Below are 14,355 nucleotides of genomic sequence, written 5' to 3' on the forward strand. Positions count from 1 at the left end.
TCATTGGGTGAGAATAATAAATGAATGTAAAGACTGTTTTGTAGGAGGAAGAAAATTTAAGGACTCAGGGATTAGGTGAACAATAACTCACGCTCTAGTCATACTAAACAAATGATAAAACAATGGTCTATGAGTAAACAATTCAATATCGATCCGCTGGTTCATTAAAAGCAACCATGGCTAAAATTATCGCGCCATACAAAAACAATAAAATAAGTAGATAACAAAATATAAAGTAAAATGATAAAAAATATAAGTACGAGTAATATAAAAAGAAAAAACAGGCTGGTAAATGTGCTACTATATATGTTCTAAACTCTAGATAACAAACTGAAAACTGATAATCACCTGTGTGAGATAAAAGTATATAAATGTCGTTAATGTAACAACCCAGTGAAAAAGCGCATATGGGATACGCGTGGATTTTTTCCATATGTAACCCATGTGGAGATTATTATTTTGTCCCATGTGGGTTTCATATGGTAAATCCCACATGGATTCCATATGGTAAATCCCACATGGGATACGCGTGGGTTTTTACCATATGTAACCCATATGGGGATTATTATTTTGTCCCATGTGGGTTTCATATGGTAAATCCCACATGGGTTTTATGTGGTAAATCCTACATGGGATATAGGTGGAAAATACTACATGTTATAGATCTTAAATGCCACATATTTTAATCCAAATGGTATAAAAGTAGTTAATACTAGACAAATGAAAGTCCGAATGCTTCTAATGATAATTTTTAAAATTCTTTTAATTTAAAAATTACTTAAATAGTAATTTAAAATTAATCATCGAAGCTTTCAGAGAGGCTTAACTTAATCTGGTATTTGCTACTTTATCCCATTTGGTATTCAAAATGTGTAGCATTTTTGATCTTTTACATGTGATGTTTTCCACCTATAACCTATGTGGGATTTACCTTAAACTATTATGACGAAATTTTATAAAATTAAAAAACGTGTTGCAAAATGAATTTATTTTAAAATAAATGCTATTAATCAATACATCCAAAATGAATATTAAAAATATTATTTTTTCTTTTGCGATTTACATGCCGTTTTTTGTCGATGGAATTAATTAAATCACTTCGGCTTGCATAATACCAAGGTTTTTAGTATCTTCTATCTTTCTTCAAACATTTAAAAAAAAAAAAAATAAATACAAATATATATAAATATAAATATAAATATAAATATATATATAAATATATATATATACATATATATATATATATATATATATATATATATAGAGAGAGAGAGAGAGAGAGAGAGAGAGAGAGAGAGAGAGTGAGTGAGTGAGTGAGTGAGAGAGAGACAGAGAGAGAGTGAGAGAGAGAGCAATTTTAATAAGGAACCTTATTAGTCGAGCAATTTTAATTATTAGCCAGGTCGAAGTCATTAATGACTACAATATTTCACAAATAACTATTTCCTAATTTATTACTTACAATGACCAACGTATTATGGGTAATTGAACACATATTATGCGTAATGAGCTTGAACCCATGATAAGAACCCTGAAAAAAAGTGATCAATTAGGATAAGTAGTTAAACAAAAAAACAAAAACAAAAATGTAAAAACCTACTTTTTCAATGATGTAGACGTTGGGTGCAATAGCCACTGGATGCAAAAGTATCTTTACTTTTTCGTCACACACACGGCCTTCTATAATAACAGGCCTTGACATCGCGCAAAATGCCGTAAAAACTGAAGGCCGATTAAACTTTCACTTTTACTTATATTGATATATTTTTATATTAGGTAGGGTGTAATGGCAGTCTATGTTTTCTAATAATAATCTTTAGTAAAGACGGAAATATAAAAAGAAAACCAAAAAATTGTTAAAAAATAATCATATTTTTCGTATTTCAAATTTCATTAAAAATATTTATGTAATATTAAATAGTATCAATAACAAGCAGAACCATAACAAAGCATATATCTATATAATAGAAAGATAACTGTATTTTTAATTTTTTTTGCTAAAAATGGTAACAATAAAAATCACCAACAATAAAAAACACCAACAAAAATGGATTCAAGCAAAAAAAAAGTTTTATCAATATCTCAACAGGGTAAATATTTACAAATCCAAACATATTGAGAGACATATACGCTAATGAGAAAATAAAAAACATAAAAAGTAAATAGCATAATAAATTACAAAACTAATTTTCACATAAATTATGATAGCTTTAGTATTTTGGGAGTGGTAATTAGTGAGTAATTCTTTAGCAGAATATTAGAATATACTCTGCATTGTTTTTTTGTGATTTTAAATTTATATTTAGCAGCAATGAACTGAAACTGAGTAACACAAATGTTCTGCATAAAGGGTCAGCAGCACCTTGAAAAAAAAAAACCAAAATATTGACCATTAAACAAGAGTATCAAAAGGAATTTCAAGTCTGCCTCTGTTTAGGCTATACAGATAACTTCCATATTTATAATAATAATTGGTAGAATCATCATAAATTTTTATTTCGCTTTTTTGCACATAGCCAACTATGTAAACTTTAGCCACTAATGAAGATTTATTAACTGAGCTTTCAAGATCATGTATATTATCCAGAAGTTCTTTTTCATCAGTAGAAATATCTCTAAAACATATGTCACAAGTATGACCATGGATACCATCAACAGGAATGTCAAGTTGTAATATCAATTTAGTATGTTGAATATTAATTTTTTCAATTACAGACTTAGCGTTTATAAAGTAAGTACCTCCAGATCCGTGTCGAAGCTTAGAAAAAGCTTTTTCAAGTGGATCTGTTGAAAACCAACCTAATAAGACATACTTTGCTCCATTACTCAACAAAGTTTCTACGAGATCAATAAAGCCATAACATAAATGCGCTATTGCCTGTAGGTTTCATAAAATTTGACAATTCAGCAATATCTCGTAGCAGTTGTAACTGTTGATCACCAACTGAGTGGATTTCTCCGCATGATTCATTTCTAAGCCGAATGCCAGCACCAGGTGCTTTGACATTAACAACATTCAAAAAAAAATTATTTTTTTAATAAATACAGCAGTACCTTCAAATGCTTTATTTTCAATCTCTGGATGCGTTTTTAGTGCAGCTACTATTTCTTCGCAAAAAACAGACAAACAAAACTTTACAGATTGTCTCTTTATTGGTTTTGGATAAACTGATTTAGCTGTAAGTTTAGCAAGTTTAAAAAGACTATTGCACTCAGTTTTATATAAAGTTTCTAAATCACTCCACTTAGCCAAATCCAGTTCTTTATTGTTCAAAAATTGAAGTTCGTCAGTCTTTTCTGTCAACCAATTGTTTCGTATAGATTTTAAGAGATGCACATAATCATACAATAAATATATACCTGATGTTGTTAACCATAGTTTACTATCAACTGTTTTAAACATTCCAAAAAATCTTTGATTTACACGGTTACTATCAGTAATTATTACCAATGTCTTACTACTTTCAATACTATTTATCGTATCAACAATTTGTTGACATTGAGCAAACTAAAATTCAGGGGAAAGATTTGCAACAGGTTGAGCTCTACATATAAATTCTGGACCTCCAAAAAGACATTTAATCATAAATGATAAAATTGTTTTAGCTAATTTTTCAGGGTAGTTTACTGCTTGACCAAACAAAGCACCTCTTTGGTAAAGTAATGAAGCTTTGAAATAGACCTCATCAATTAGTAGTATGGAAGTTCTTTTCAATGGATTTAAATTCATAAAAATACTATTTATGAAACTTAGGTCCTCCATTGAGCTTATTTTTGAAGTCAATCGTGTTAAAGTTCTTATACTTGGCAACTTGTAGTCAATACACAAACAATCATATAAACTTTGTCGCATAGCAAAATACTCATATGCTGAAGTATATAAAACTTCACCAACATTACCTTTTCTCATAGCATTAAGGTGTTCGAATAGAATATTTGACTGAAGCGAACTTTCTTTATTTTTTAAAAATCTAACTGCTTCAAATAAAGCTGATTTTATTTTTATTAACTTAAATTTGTTTACAGCTAAAGATGAAATATTACAAGTTGTGCCATTATGGTTAGCTACAAATGAATAATCATTGAAACTTACTAAAATAAATAATGGAACACCAAGTTTGTATATTTTTGATTGTATGTGTAAACTTTTTTTATTAAGCCGGAAAACAATAACATTGTTATTATCACTTAAAAAAGATTGAATATCGTCAAATATAAGTTCATCCTCTTTTAGAAAATTATTTAACTTATCTGGTAAAATGCTTCGAAAACCGCTTGAAGTTACAGCTTTTCTAACTTTACTTGCTGGTGTGGCAAAACAACTAGGCGGAATATTTTAAAAACAGATGGTGGGTTTAAAGGTCGCTGCTTCTCATATTTGCTTTCAAAAGGTGCTTCATTTGGCCAATGAAGTTGACATACTGCTGTATAGTCTGTAACAATAAAACCAGTTCTTGGGATAGCTTCACTACATCTTTTTCTCTCCTCTAGATTCTTCGGGAATTTATAAATTAATATTTTTGTTGTAGTTGAGCATTGATATTTTTGTTGTAGTTGAAGACTTGCAAAGAGATACACAGCATTTTAAAGGCATTTTAATTATTAAAAAAACTTATCGAAATTATTAAAAAACTTGACAATATTATTACCTTACAAGGTAACGCCTTGAACCTTACAACGTTATCGTCTTTAAGTTGCGCTATCTAATTTATAAACCAATTAAATTTTAAAGATTTATTAAAAAAGCGCGAACACAAACTTTCCTCTAGTGTTAAAAGATGAAAATGTAAACACAGTATTAGGAATAGGCCTTCAGTTTAACAACTTTGTTGCGCGATGTCAAAGCCTGTTATAGCAGAAGGTCGTGGTCACACATAATACAATAGTCTGAAACTAATAAATAAACATCTAAATTTCTATAAGTAAATTTATTCTTTGATCATTGCCTCCATATCCTACCTTATTTTCATATCATAATCTATTATGGTATTATTTATATAACATATCACAACAATATTATTAAATTTGTGATGTTCAAATATCATATGAACATTCTCTAACATGTTCATATGATATTTGAATATAGTTCTTGAGTATACTATCTGCAAACAATTGACTGATGCAAGTTCAAATGTTGTCAAAAACCAAGCATGCATGCATGGGACACTGCAGTGTCCTACAAAGAAATGCTGGTTTAAAAGTCAAATTTTCTTTATTAAAAAAAAAAAATTAAAATAGGGGGGAGATAGGGAGGTTTCTGTAACTTTTTTTAGGCTCAAAAACTTTTAACTTTATATATAATAAGGTTCATAAAACTTAAGGGACTTACGAAGTACATTGAGGAACAAAAACAGGATATTTACAGAAACTTTTCAATTTTTAATCTGGAGTACCACAGTGTAATTGGGAATAAAGTCTCTGGGTTCAGTATTCAAAGTCATATGATCTAAAGTAATATATAAATTAAATAAAATGCTTTAAAATGCATGCAGTTATACATATAACTCCTGATAGTTAACTATATGTATAACTAGCTGTACATAAAATTTATTATATAAACTTATTTTTTAAGGTTATGCTTGAACAAATTAGTACCAATTAATTCAAATTCAAGATTTAGTTCAAATTCAAGTTCTTATTTGTTCATTGTTTTTTCACTATAAATTTGTTAACTAGTACTAATTCTTTTTAATGGAAATAAATACAAATTATAAAAATCATAGGGTCATCTATGCATAATGATTCCAGATGATGACCCGTTTATTGAACACCTTCACCCTTTATCAAACTCCGTCAATTTTTTGCCATCTCCCATTGAAAATTGATTTCAGTTTTTGTTATCATATTATAATGGTATATCTGAATTGTTAATATAATATAAAAAATGCATATACCATCAATTTTTTTCTAGTTCAATTATACATTTATTCTCAACAGTACTAAAGTTAAAAAAACAAACATAAATTGTTCTTTCAGAAAAGCAAGCTAATTTTTGAATTTAAATTGTTTTTCCTATGATCCTCAACAGTGTTAAGCAACAAAAGCAAAAAGTTTTTAGAACACATTGTTGGTGTAAATACCTCTAAAACCTGCTCATTGCAAGCATAAATTGTTTTACTTTTTTTTTAAATAAAATATTTTACATTTTTTTTAAATTCAATTTTTTAATTGACATTATTTTGGTCTCAGCATCCCCTCTATATATACATATATATATATATATATATATATATATATATATATATATATATATATATATATATATATATATATATATATATATATATATATATATTATTTTTACTTTATTTACAACACCATTTGATATACAACAAACCCTTACAAAGCTCACAATAATTCAGTTAAAATTCAATCTGAGTTATTGAAACGTAATAAGTTTAGCATCAATAGAAAAGTAAAGCTGTCATCATTTAAAATGTAAAGGGTGTTGTCAAAATATGTTGAAAGTAAAATTAAGTTACTAATAAAATCACGTTCAACAATGATAAATATTCTTACTGTAGTAAGAATTAGTACTAGTTAACAAATTTGAACAAATAAATATAAAATAGTGAAAAAACAATGAACAAATAAGAACTTAAACTTGAACTAAATCTTGAATTTGAATCAATTGGTACTAATTTGTTCAAGCATAACCTTAAAAAATAAGTTTATATAATAAATTTTATGTATAGCTAGTTATACATATAGTTAACTATCAGGAGTTATATGTATAACTGCATGCATTTTAAAGCATTTTATTTAATTTATATATTACTTTAGATCATATGACTTTGAATACTGAACCCAGAGACTTTATTCCCAATTACGCTGTGGTACTCCAGATTAAAAATTGAAAAGTTTCTGTAAATATCCTGTTTTTGTTCCTCAATGTAGTTCGTAAGTCCCTTAAGTCTTAAGTACCTTATTATATATAAAGTTAAAAGTTTTGGAGCATAAAAAAAGTTACAGAAACCTGCATCTATTTTTTTCTTTTTTTAATAAAGAAAATTGGGAATTCTTTGACTTTCAAACCTGCATTTCTTTGTGGGACACTGCAGTATCCCATGCATGCAAGATTGGTTTTTGACAACATTTCAACTTGCATCAGGTAATTGTTTGCAAATAATTTACTCAAGATCTATATTCAAATAACTATTATATTATCCTAATAATACGTCTATTTGCACAAATCTTAATCTTATTTCTATAAAGAAAGTAAAAACATTATTCGTGGTACTTACATACTTGCTTGTCATTCTCTATATTAATATAAAATATTTTCACACAATGTAAACGTAACGCAATGCAATGTTGATTTAAAAATTTTTTTTTAGTTTTTTTTTAAAAGTTTTTTTTTTAGTTTCCAGCTTTCAAATTAATTCCCATGCAAATCCCACAGGAAACCTACGTGGGATTTTCCATGTGTGTAAATACCATATGGTTCCCACATGTAACCCATGTGGGATTACCCACATGGGTTACAGGTGACAAATTTTCATACGGATACCACATGGGAAAATCCGTCCCACATAAATCCCATCAATCCCACACGGAACCCACGCGGAACCCATGTGGGACGCGGTTTTATTTTTCACTGGGAAATTCATAATATAAAGCTCACAAAGCGCTATAATAGTGGGTGTAAGAGGTAAAAAAATGTTGGTGCTATGGTAACCAATCAGAATTAAGTAGTGGATAATGGTGATCCCCCTCCTCAGGAATGCACTTCGATCACCAATGACGTTTTGGAGAGCCCGAGACCTGCACTAACGCCACTCGTCAGGGGCGTGTCCTTCAACAGATCTCACCGCCTGCACTCTACGTCATGCTAGTCAATATTGCAACATAACAGGACTACACTACAAAAGCCAAAAGTCCCAATCCCTATCCCAGTTTTTAATACAGCTCCAACATTCTTAGAGATCTCATGAGGGTGGTAAGGGATGCGAGTGGTGTAAATATAAGCAAGTATGTTGATACATATAAATATCATGTACACTTACATTAGAAAAGACAAACGTGTACACATGCATGTATGCGTATGTATGAAAATAAACAATTTAATGTATAGAAATAACACAAAGTAAATAAAAAATATAAAGTAATAATTATGAGTAACTTACCGTTTCTTTTATGGCTGAAATGTGTCTTTTAAATATAATAAGTAAATATCACTCATAATCATCGAAACTCAGAATGTTTGTCGTTAGTATAAAAGTAGTTAGTTGAAAATATGGTAGAAAATCTGGTGACTCCAATAGTATGAGAAATATAAATCTTGCCTGATAAGTAGAGACAAAAGCTATCACACAAAACAGACTCAGATAAATTTAAAAAAAAAAAAAAATGATTACCCAGAGATAAAAAAAATACAAACATATAATCAGTAGGCAGAGAATAGTGAAGAAAATAAACAGATGAGACAATAAATGCGATTTTTTACTAATAGCTTATAACCACTGAAAAACGTAACGTTTAAAAACAATATTGTTGACAAAACGACCTAACGAACGTTAGTGAACACTGTATAGTGCAAACCACAACAAACTAACTTAGCGACGTCAGATCAAGAAAACTAAATAGAAACAAAAAAGAAACAAAAAATCTTATGAGATTGTGATATGTCTAAACTTATCTAGTGGTATAGTTCAGTACATACAAACCAAGAATACATTTGTTATAAAAATACGCTAATACGTAATTTTGTGAAAAATTATTGCGCTCTTTTGCTTCTCACAAATATGCGGTCTCATTCACACGTAATAACACAAATCTGAATAAATATACAAGGATAAGGTCAAAAAAAGATTACGAACAAAAGTATATAATAAAGAACAAACATTTGATAAACTGATTTGAGAGACTGTTGATGTCTACAGGTGTGATGGTGTAGTGCATTAGTATGTATCGTTTGGTCGTCTCGTATGGTCTCGTTATGTTTTCGTTCACTTTCAAATCGGGTGAATAGAAAGCTAAACACACTCACTCCTTGCGCTTATGGGCTAGCACATCTGAGCCAGACGTAAGACCTACAGAATGGATTTCAATTGATCGAATGCACACATTAGTCACCGTAGGCCACAAGCCATCGCTCTTAGCAAAAGAGCTACTGCCCCGTGCTGGTGTGGAATGATGTGCTATGGAGTGAGATTTTAGATCCGAGCACATAGTCAGCGAGCGCTGATCCGACGTGCATTGTGGAGCTTCCCAATGAACGTGTGCGTGAGTGTTAGCGTAGCCATTAGGTTATTGAGCGCCGTAACCACATCCAGCACTGCTACCATAGCACTGCTCTTTTATACGCTGTTTTTATAAGTTATTTGTGATAACCTTTTTTCAAAAACAGATTTTAAATAGAATTTTCCATTGATATTTTAGCCATAAACTTTATAGGGAATTGTTTTTATTTAAAACTTAATGTGTTAGTTTTTGGTTTATGTTTGGTGTTTGCAATATTTATATTTAAGGAAAAAATTATGTAAATTAAATAAATAAATTTTTATACTTGTATCATACATTTTTGTTTTTATTTCTCTATAAATTTCAATATACCGATGGAAATCATCTATTTGTAAAAACAATCTAATGTTGTATATAATGTGTTGATGAGTTGCAAATGATTATAATAGCGTATAATAGCGTATAATAACTGTGATAGTGCTTTAACTAAACGATATCTTATCTTATAACTTAATATTATGATAACGAACTTGATAAAATATAACATAATAATATAATGTTATAAGTCGATTATATTATATAGTATTATAGTATAAAAAAAGGAATAGGTAATATGAGATACTTTATCAGAAGGATATCCTTTCTTAAGAGATATCTTCCGCTAAAACATTTTACATATGTCGCAAAGTCTATATGAAAACTTTTCATGTAGCTTCTCATATAAACCTGATATTCCTTACAGAATTTATTTATAGAATATAAGTTTTTTATTAAAACAAGATAGTAACTTTTCACTAAAATTTTACAAAACCGGCACGATTAAACGTAATTTTGATTAATACGTGGTATTAAAATTGAATTTAAAATTTAAAACTAGATTTAAAATAAGGACCCGTGTTTCGAACCCCACCTAGGGGCAAGTTTTGCGACATCGGTTAAATAGGTGGCGTGAACTTCCAATTAAATGCTCATCCGTGGTGCTCTGTGATAAGATCAAAAAGATATCTTGGGGCACCAAAATAAAAATTAGAAATAAAAAAAAGAAAGATTAAAATCTGAAAATACGTCATCGAAACAATATTTAGAATCACATTATATATCAGGTCAACAGCTAGTATGTTTTATAAGTTTTATATATTTTATTGAATTTATTTTATATCAAAATGTACTATACTTATTTATATTTGATCATAAAGTTGATATATAAAGTTGATCATAAAATGCTGATATATAAAAACTATCTATACAAAAAATATACAAATCTAAACAAAAAATTGTTCGTAGTTTTTGAAATCACTATAAAATTTTACAAAGTATAGATTTTTCTGACCATTTGATAAAATAGAAAAGCAGCCCTGCTACAATTAACGAAATTGTTTCAATATCATGTTCATAAATACTTTTGAACAATTCTTTGACATCATTTGATTAACCATTTGGTCAGATGAATAAATTCAGCAAACATGAGTTTATTTTTCTTTGCGTAGAATATATGTGTATTTCTGTGTTTAAAAAAATTGTTAAGTGATTTTCCGTTCAATTTTTTTTGGTTCTGTTCTTTTAAGAACAGAATCAAGGTAGACTTGAAAAAAACCATTTTTAAACCTTTTTTTATCTCTACTTTAATGTGTACTATTAAAATAACATGAATAATTTGTATTTTTATAGGGGAAAAAAAAAAAAATGAAAGACAATTTTTAATTCATAGATTTTTATTTTGGAAAGTTGCCGGCACATTTTAGTCACTTGCCTCTCCCTCTCCCCACCCCCCTCCGCCCACTCATTTTATTTATTTTATTTTATGTCACATTTAACCTCTTGGGAAATTCTTATAGGCCTTAAAAAACCTCGGATGAATAATCGTATAATAATAAATTTAAATCATCCCCCTCAAACCTTAAAAAAATTCCCTAACTTTTGTTTTTTTTGTTTTTGTTTGTTTATGTCGCCGTTTAATAACTTTTACAATTTAGGAGTTTATAAATAAAAACATTGGCGGAACAAGTAGAAGACATTATTTTGTCTTATCACATTAATTCAATTAACACTATACTAAATCAAAAGCCTTCTAATGAACTCAAATGATGCTCTCCAAAAAAGCAGATTTAAAAATTTCGAGCTAAAATTTGAAACAAAAATTGCAAAATTTTTATTTCAAATTTTAAAAAATCGAAAATTGAAATACAAATATAATTTGGTTCAAACCTCCGTGCAGCAAAAATGTTTCAACAAATGTTGAAAAAGCGTTTTTAAAATTAATAGACAAACATTTTCCTCCGTCTAATAAATTGCGCAAAATTTTTAACAGAAACACTATTAAAGTAAGGTATAGCTGTACAAAAAATATTGAAAGAAATATAAAATGCTATAATTTTGCATTAATTAGTAAAACTGAATTTCTAAAAGAAAAAATACTGAAAAATTTAATTACAAGCAAAAAATTAACAATTCATTTGTAAATAAACAATGCATTAGTAAATAATATTTTTTGATAATCATATGCTCTATGAATAGCAAATGCTTATCAATCATGGCAAATACTTATCAAAGCAAAAAATTAACAATACATTTGTAAATAAAAAAATGCATGTGTAAATAATAATTTTTAATAAGCATTTGCCCTATGAATGGCAAATGCTTTAAAAAATATTATTTATTTCCTCACAAAACAACCCTGATAAACAATATATTCGTTCAACCGATGGCAAATGGAAGAAACGTTATGCAAACCACAAACAATCCTTTAAACATAAAAAGTACTCTAAAGAGACTATACTGTCAAAATATATTTGCCAACTAAAAGAAAAAAAAAATAATTTTAAATTAAACTGATCTATTTTTTAAAAGGGGGATTTGATTCAACTATTTTTTGAGCTCACGTTTGTTTATTGTTAAGGAGAAACTTATTTTTATGCATGCATTTAAAAATCAATTGTATATTTATGTTTAACAAACAGTCTTGGTTTGGATGTGCAATGACTTCAAAATTTTCTTGAGGGCATAATATGCTTTTTTTTGGAAATGTTGTTAAATGCAGGTACTGTTTTAATGATAAACCAATTTAATGTAAAATTATCAATATTTTTGTCTTTCAATTCCAATACGTATTTTGACAGCATGATGTCTTTTGTATTCTTTATATATATATATATATATATATATACATATATATATATATATATATATATATATATATATATATATATATATATATATATACATATATATATATATATATATATATATATATATATATATATATATATATATATATATACATATATATATATATATATATATATATATATATATATATATATAGCATAAGTAGTAGTAGTTGTAGTAGTAGTAGTAGTAGTAGTAGTAGTAGTAGTAGTAGTAATAGTAGTAGTAGTAGTAGTAGTAGTAGTAGTAGTAGTAGTAGTAGTAGTAGTAGTAGTAGTAGTAGTAGTAGTAGTAGTAGTAGTAGTAGTAGTAGTAGTGTCCCTACGAGCGTGTTTGACAAGAAACCCTTGCAGCTATTGCAACCGAGGTAATGGCGAGAAAATGTCGCAGCACTTAGTTTTATAAGAAAACGTTATAAAATAGCAAGGGGGTTTGAAAAATATGTTTTTAGTTAGAGCAGAATTCAAAATTTTAATTTAGTATCTACAATACATCATTTTATTGAGTTCAAAATGCTAAAAAATAATCAAAAGTTAAAAGTATTTAATATTTAAGTAATAAGGAAATATAGAGTTTTACAGTTATATTATGACAGAATTTAGAAAATCATCAGAACAGCATTATACAATGTATAATATTGGAAGAGTCAACTTGGACGATTTTATGCTTTATGATAATGCACGAGGAATTGTAAATGTGCACAAATTAAGTTTTTTGTATATCTTGAAGTATCTTTGAATCCTATATAATCATTATTATAAATAATATCATCATTGACTAGAGTTAAACCAGGTCAAACCGCACACTTATCAATAAAAATTAAATACCTCTTTTGATTTTCATTTTTTTTTTTTTATGAAATAGGTTATAAAATTACATAAGATAATATAAATATTTATTAACAAAATAATTATAAAGTTATTGAAAACATTAGATGTGAAAATAAAAAAATTGTGGGGTTTTAGGCGACATTCTGATAAAACCGCACACTTTAGAAAAGATTGAATTTTTTAAAATTTAAGTTTTTATTTTTTTATTTTTTTTAACACTACTTATATTTTGAGAAACTGCATTAAAGTTTTTACATTTTTTACTACAAAAAAATTAGTTCCAACTACATACTTTTTTGGTAAACATGTTTCTTGGCACAACCATTCCCGACACATTGAATTCTCGAATTGCAATATTACTGTGTGTAACTGTACTACACACTTTTTGCATTTTGCAATATTTGTTCGTTAGACTGCTGGTACTCTTTCTTTCTTATTGTTTTGCTGAGGTTGCTCAACACTGTTATGTTCAGGTACTTGAGTACTTGGTATAGAGAGTCTAGAGTTAAATTTAGCGATTTTCACGGTTTCCTTGCTTTTTCTTCATCTTTTTTTTGAGGAACAAAATTGCATTTTCTTCGGTAATACATTTCCACCAAGTTTTGACATATTGCACCGCTTCGATCTTAACATGCTATTAATTTCTGGCATGAAAAAACTGCTTCAACTCTACCTCGATATTGTTTTTGCAACGCTCAACACATGCTTGATACCTATCAAAACTTATAGCTGGTGTAGTTGAGAAAGATGGTAATTGGTGTAGTTGGAATAGGTGCTGCGGCGGCTGTTGAAGATAATGAAGTTGTGCTAAGCAACATGGTGTAGGTAATGCGGAGGCTGCTAAAGTTGATGAAAGTGAATTCAACAATTGTGTGATTAAAATAAGCCAGTTTACTGGAAACTAGCAATTGCATGTTTCCAATTGCAAGTATGTAAAACATTTACCACTCTCGCACAGCAGTTTGAGCAACGGTGGAAAAATTTGTTTATCTAAATTCTTACATTACAAGTCTTTGTAATACTTTGTAAGATTTTTTTCCAAGCTTATTTGATATGACAAGAGACACCTCTATTCAATGCTTGTAGAATATGTGAAGAATGCTCTGGTAGACAAATAAAGATTATATTGTGTTTTTTGCACAGCAATACCGCCTCCAAAGTTATGTAAGTTGTATGC

General features: G+C 28.5%; 1 long non-coding RNA gene across 1 annotated transcript; it reads right to left on the reverse strand.

Annotated features, from left to right (window-relative positions):
• Window positions 1–971: 971 nt before the first annotated feature.
• Window positions 972–8,518, reverse strand: LOC136080707 (uncharacterized). Its single transcript, XR_010638601.1, has 5 exons — window positions 8,381–8,518; window positions 8,127–8,285; window positions 1,601–4,893; window positions 1,463–1,531; window positions 972–1,141 (listed from the first exon to the last, which is right to left on the reverse strand). It is a non-coding gene; the product is annotated as an uncharacterized LOC136080707 (long non-coding RNA).
• Between the last annotated feature and the right edge of the window lie 5,837 nt (window positions 8,519–14,355).

This window comes from Hydra vulgaris, chromosome 05 (assembly GCF_038396675.1).
Source record: "Hydra vulgaris chromosome 05, alternate assembly HydraT2T_AEP".
Taxonomy (NCBI): domain Eukaryota; kingdom Metazoa; phylum Cnidaria; class Hydrozoa; order Anthoathecata; family Hydridae; genus Hydra; species Hydra vulgaris.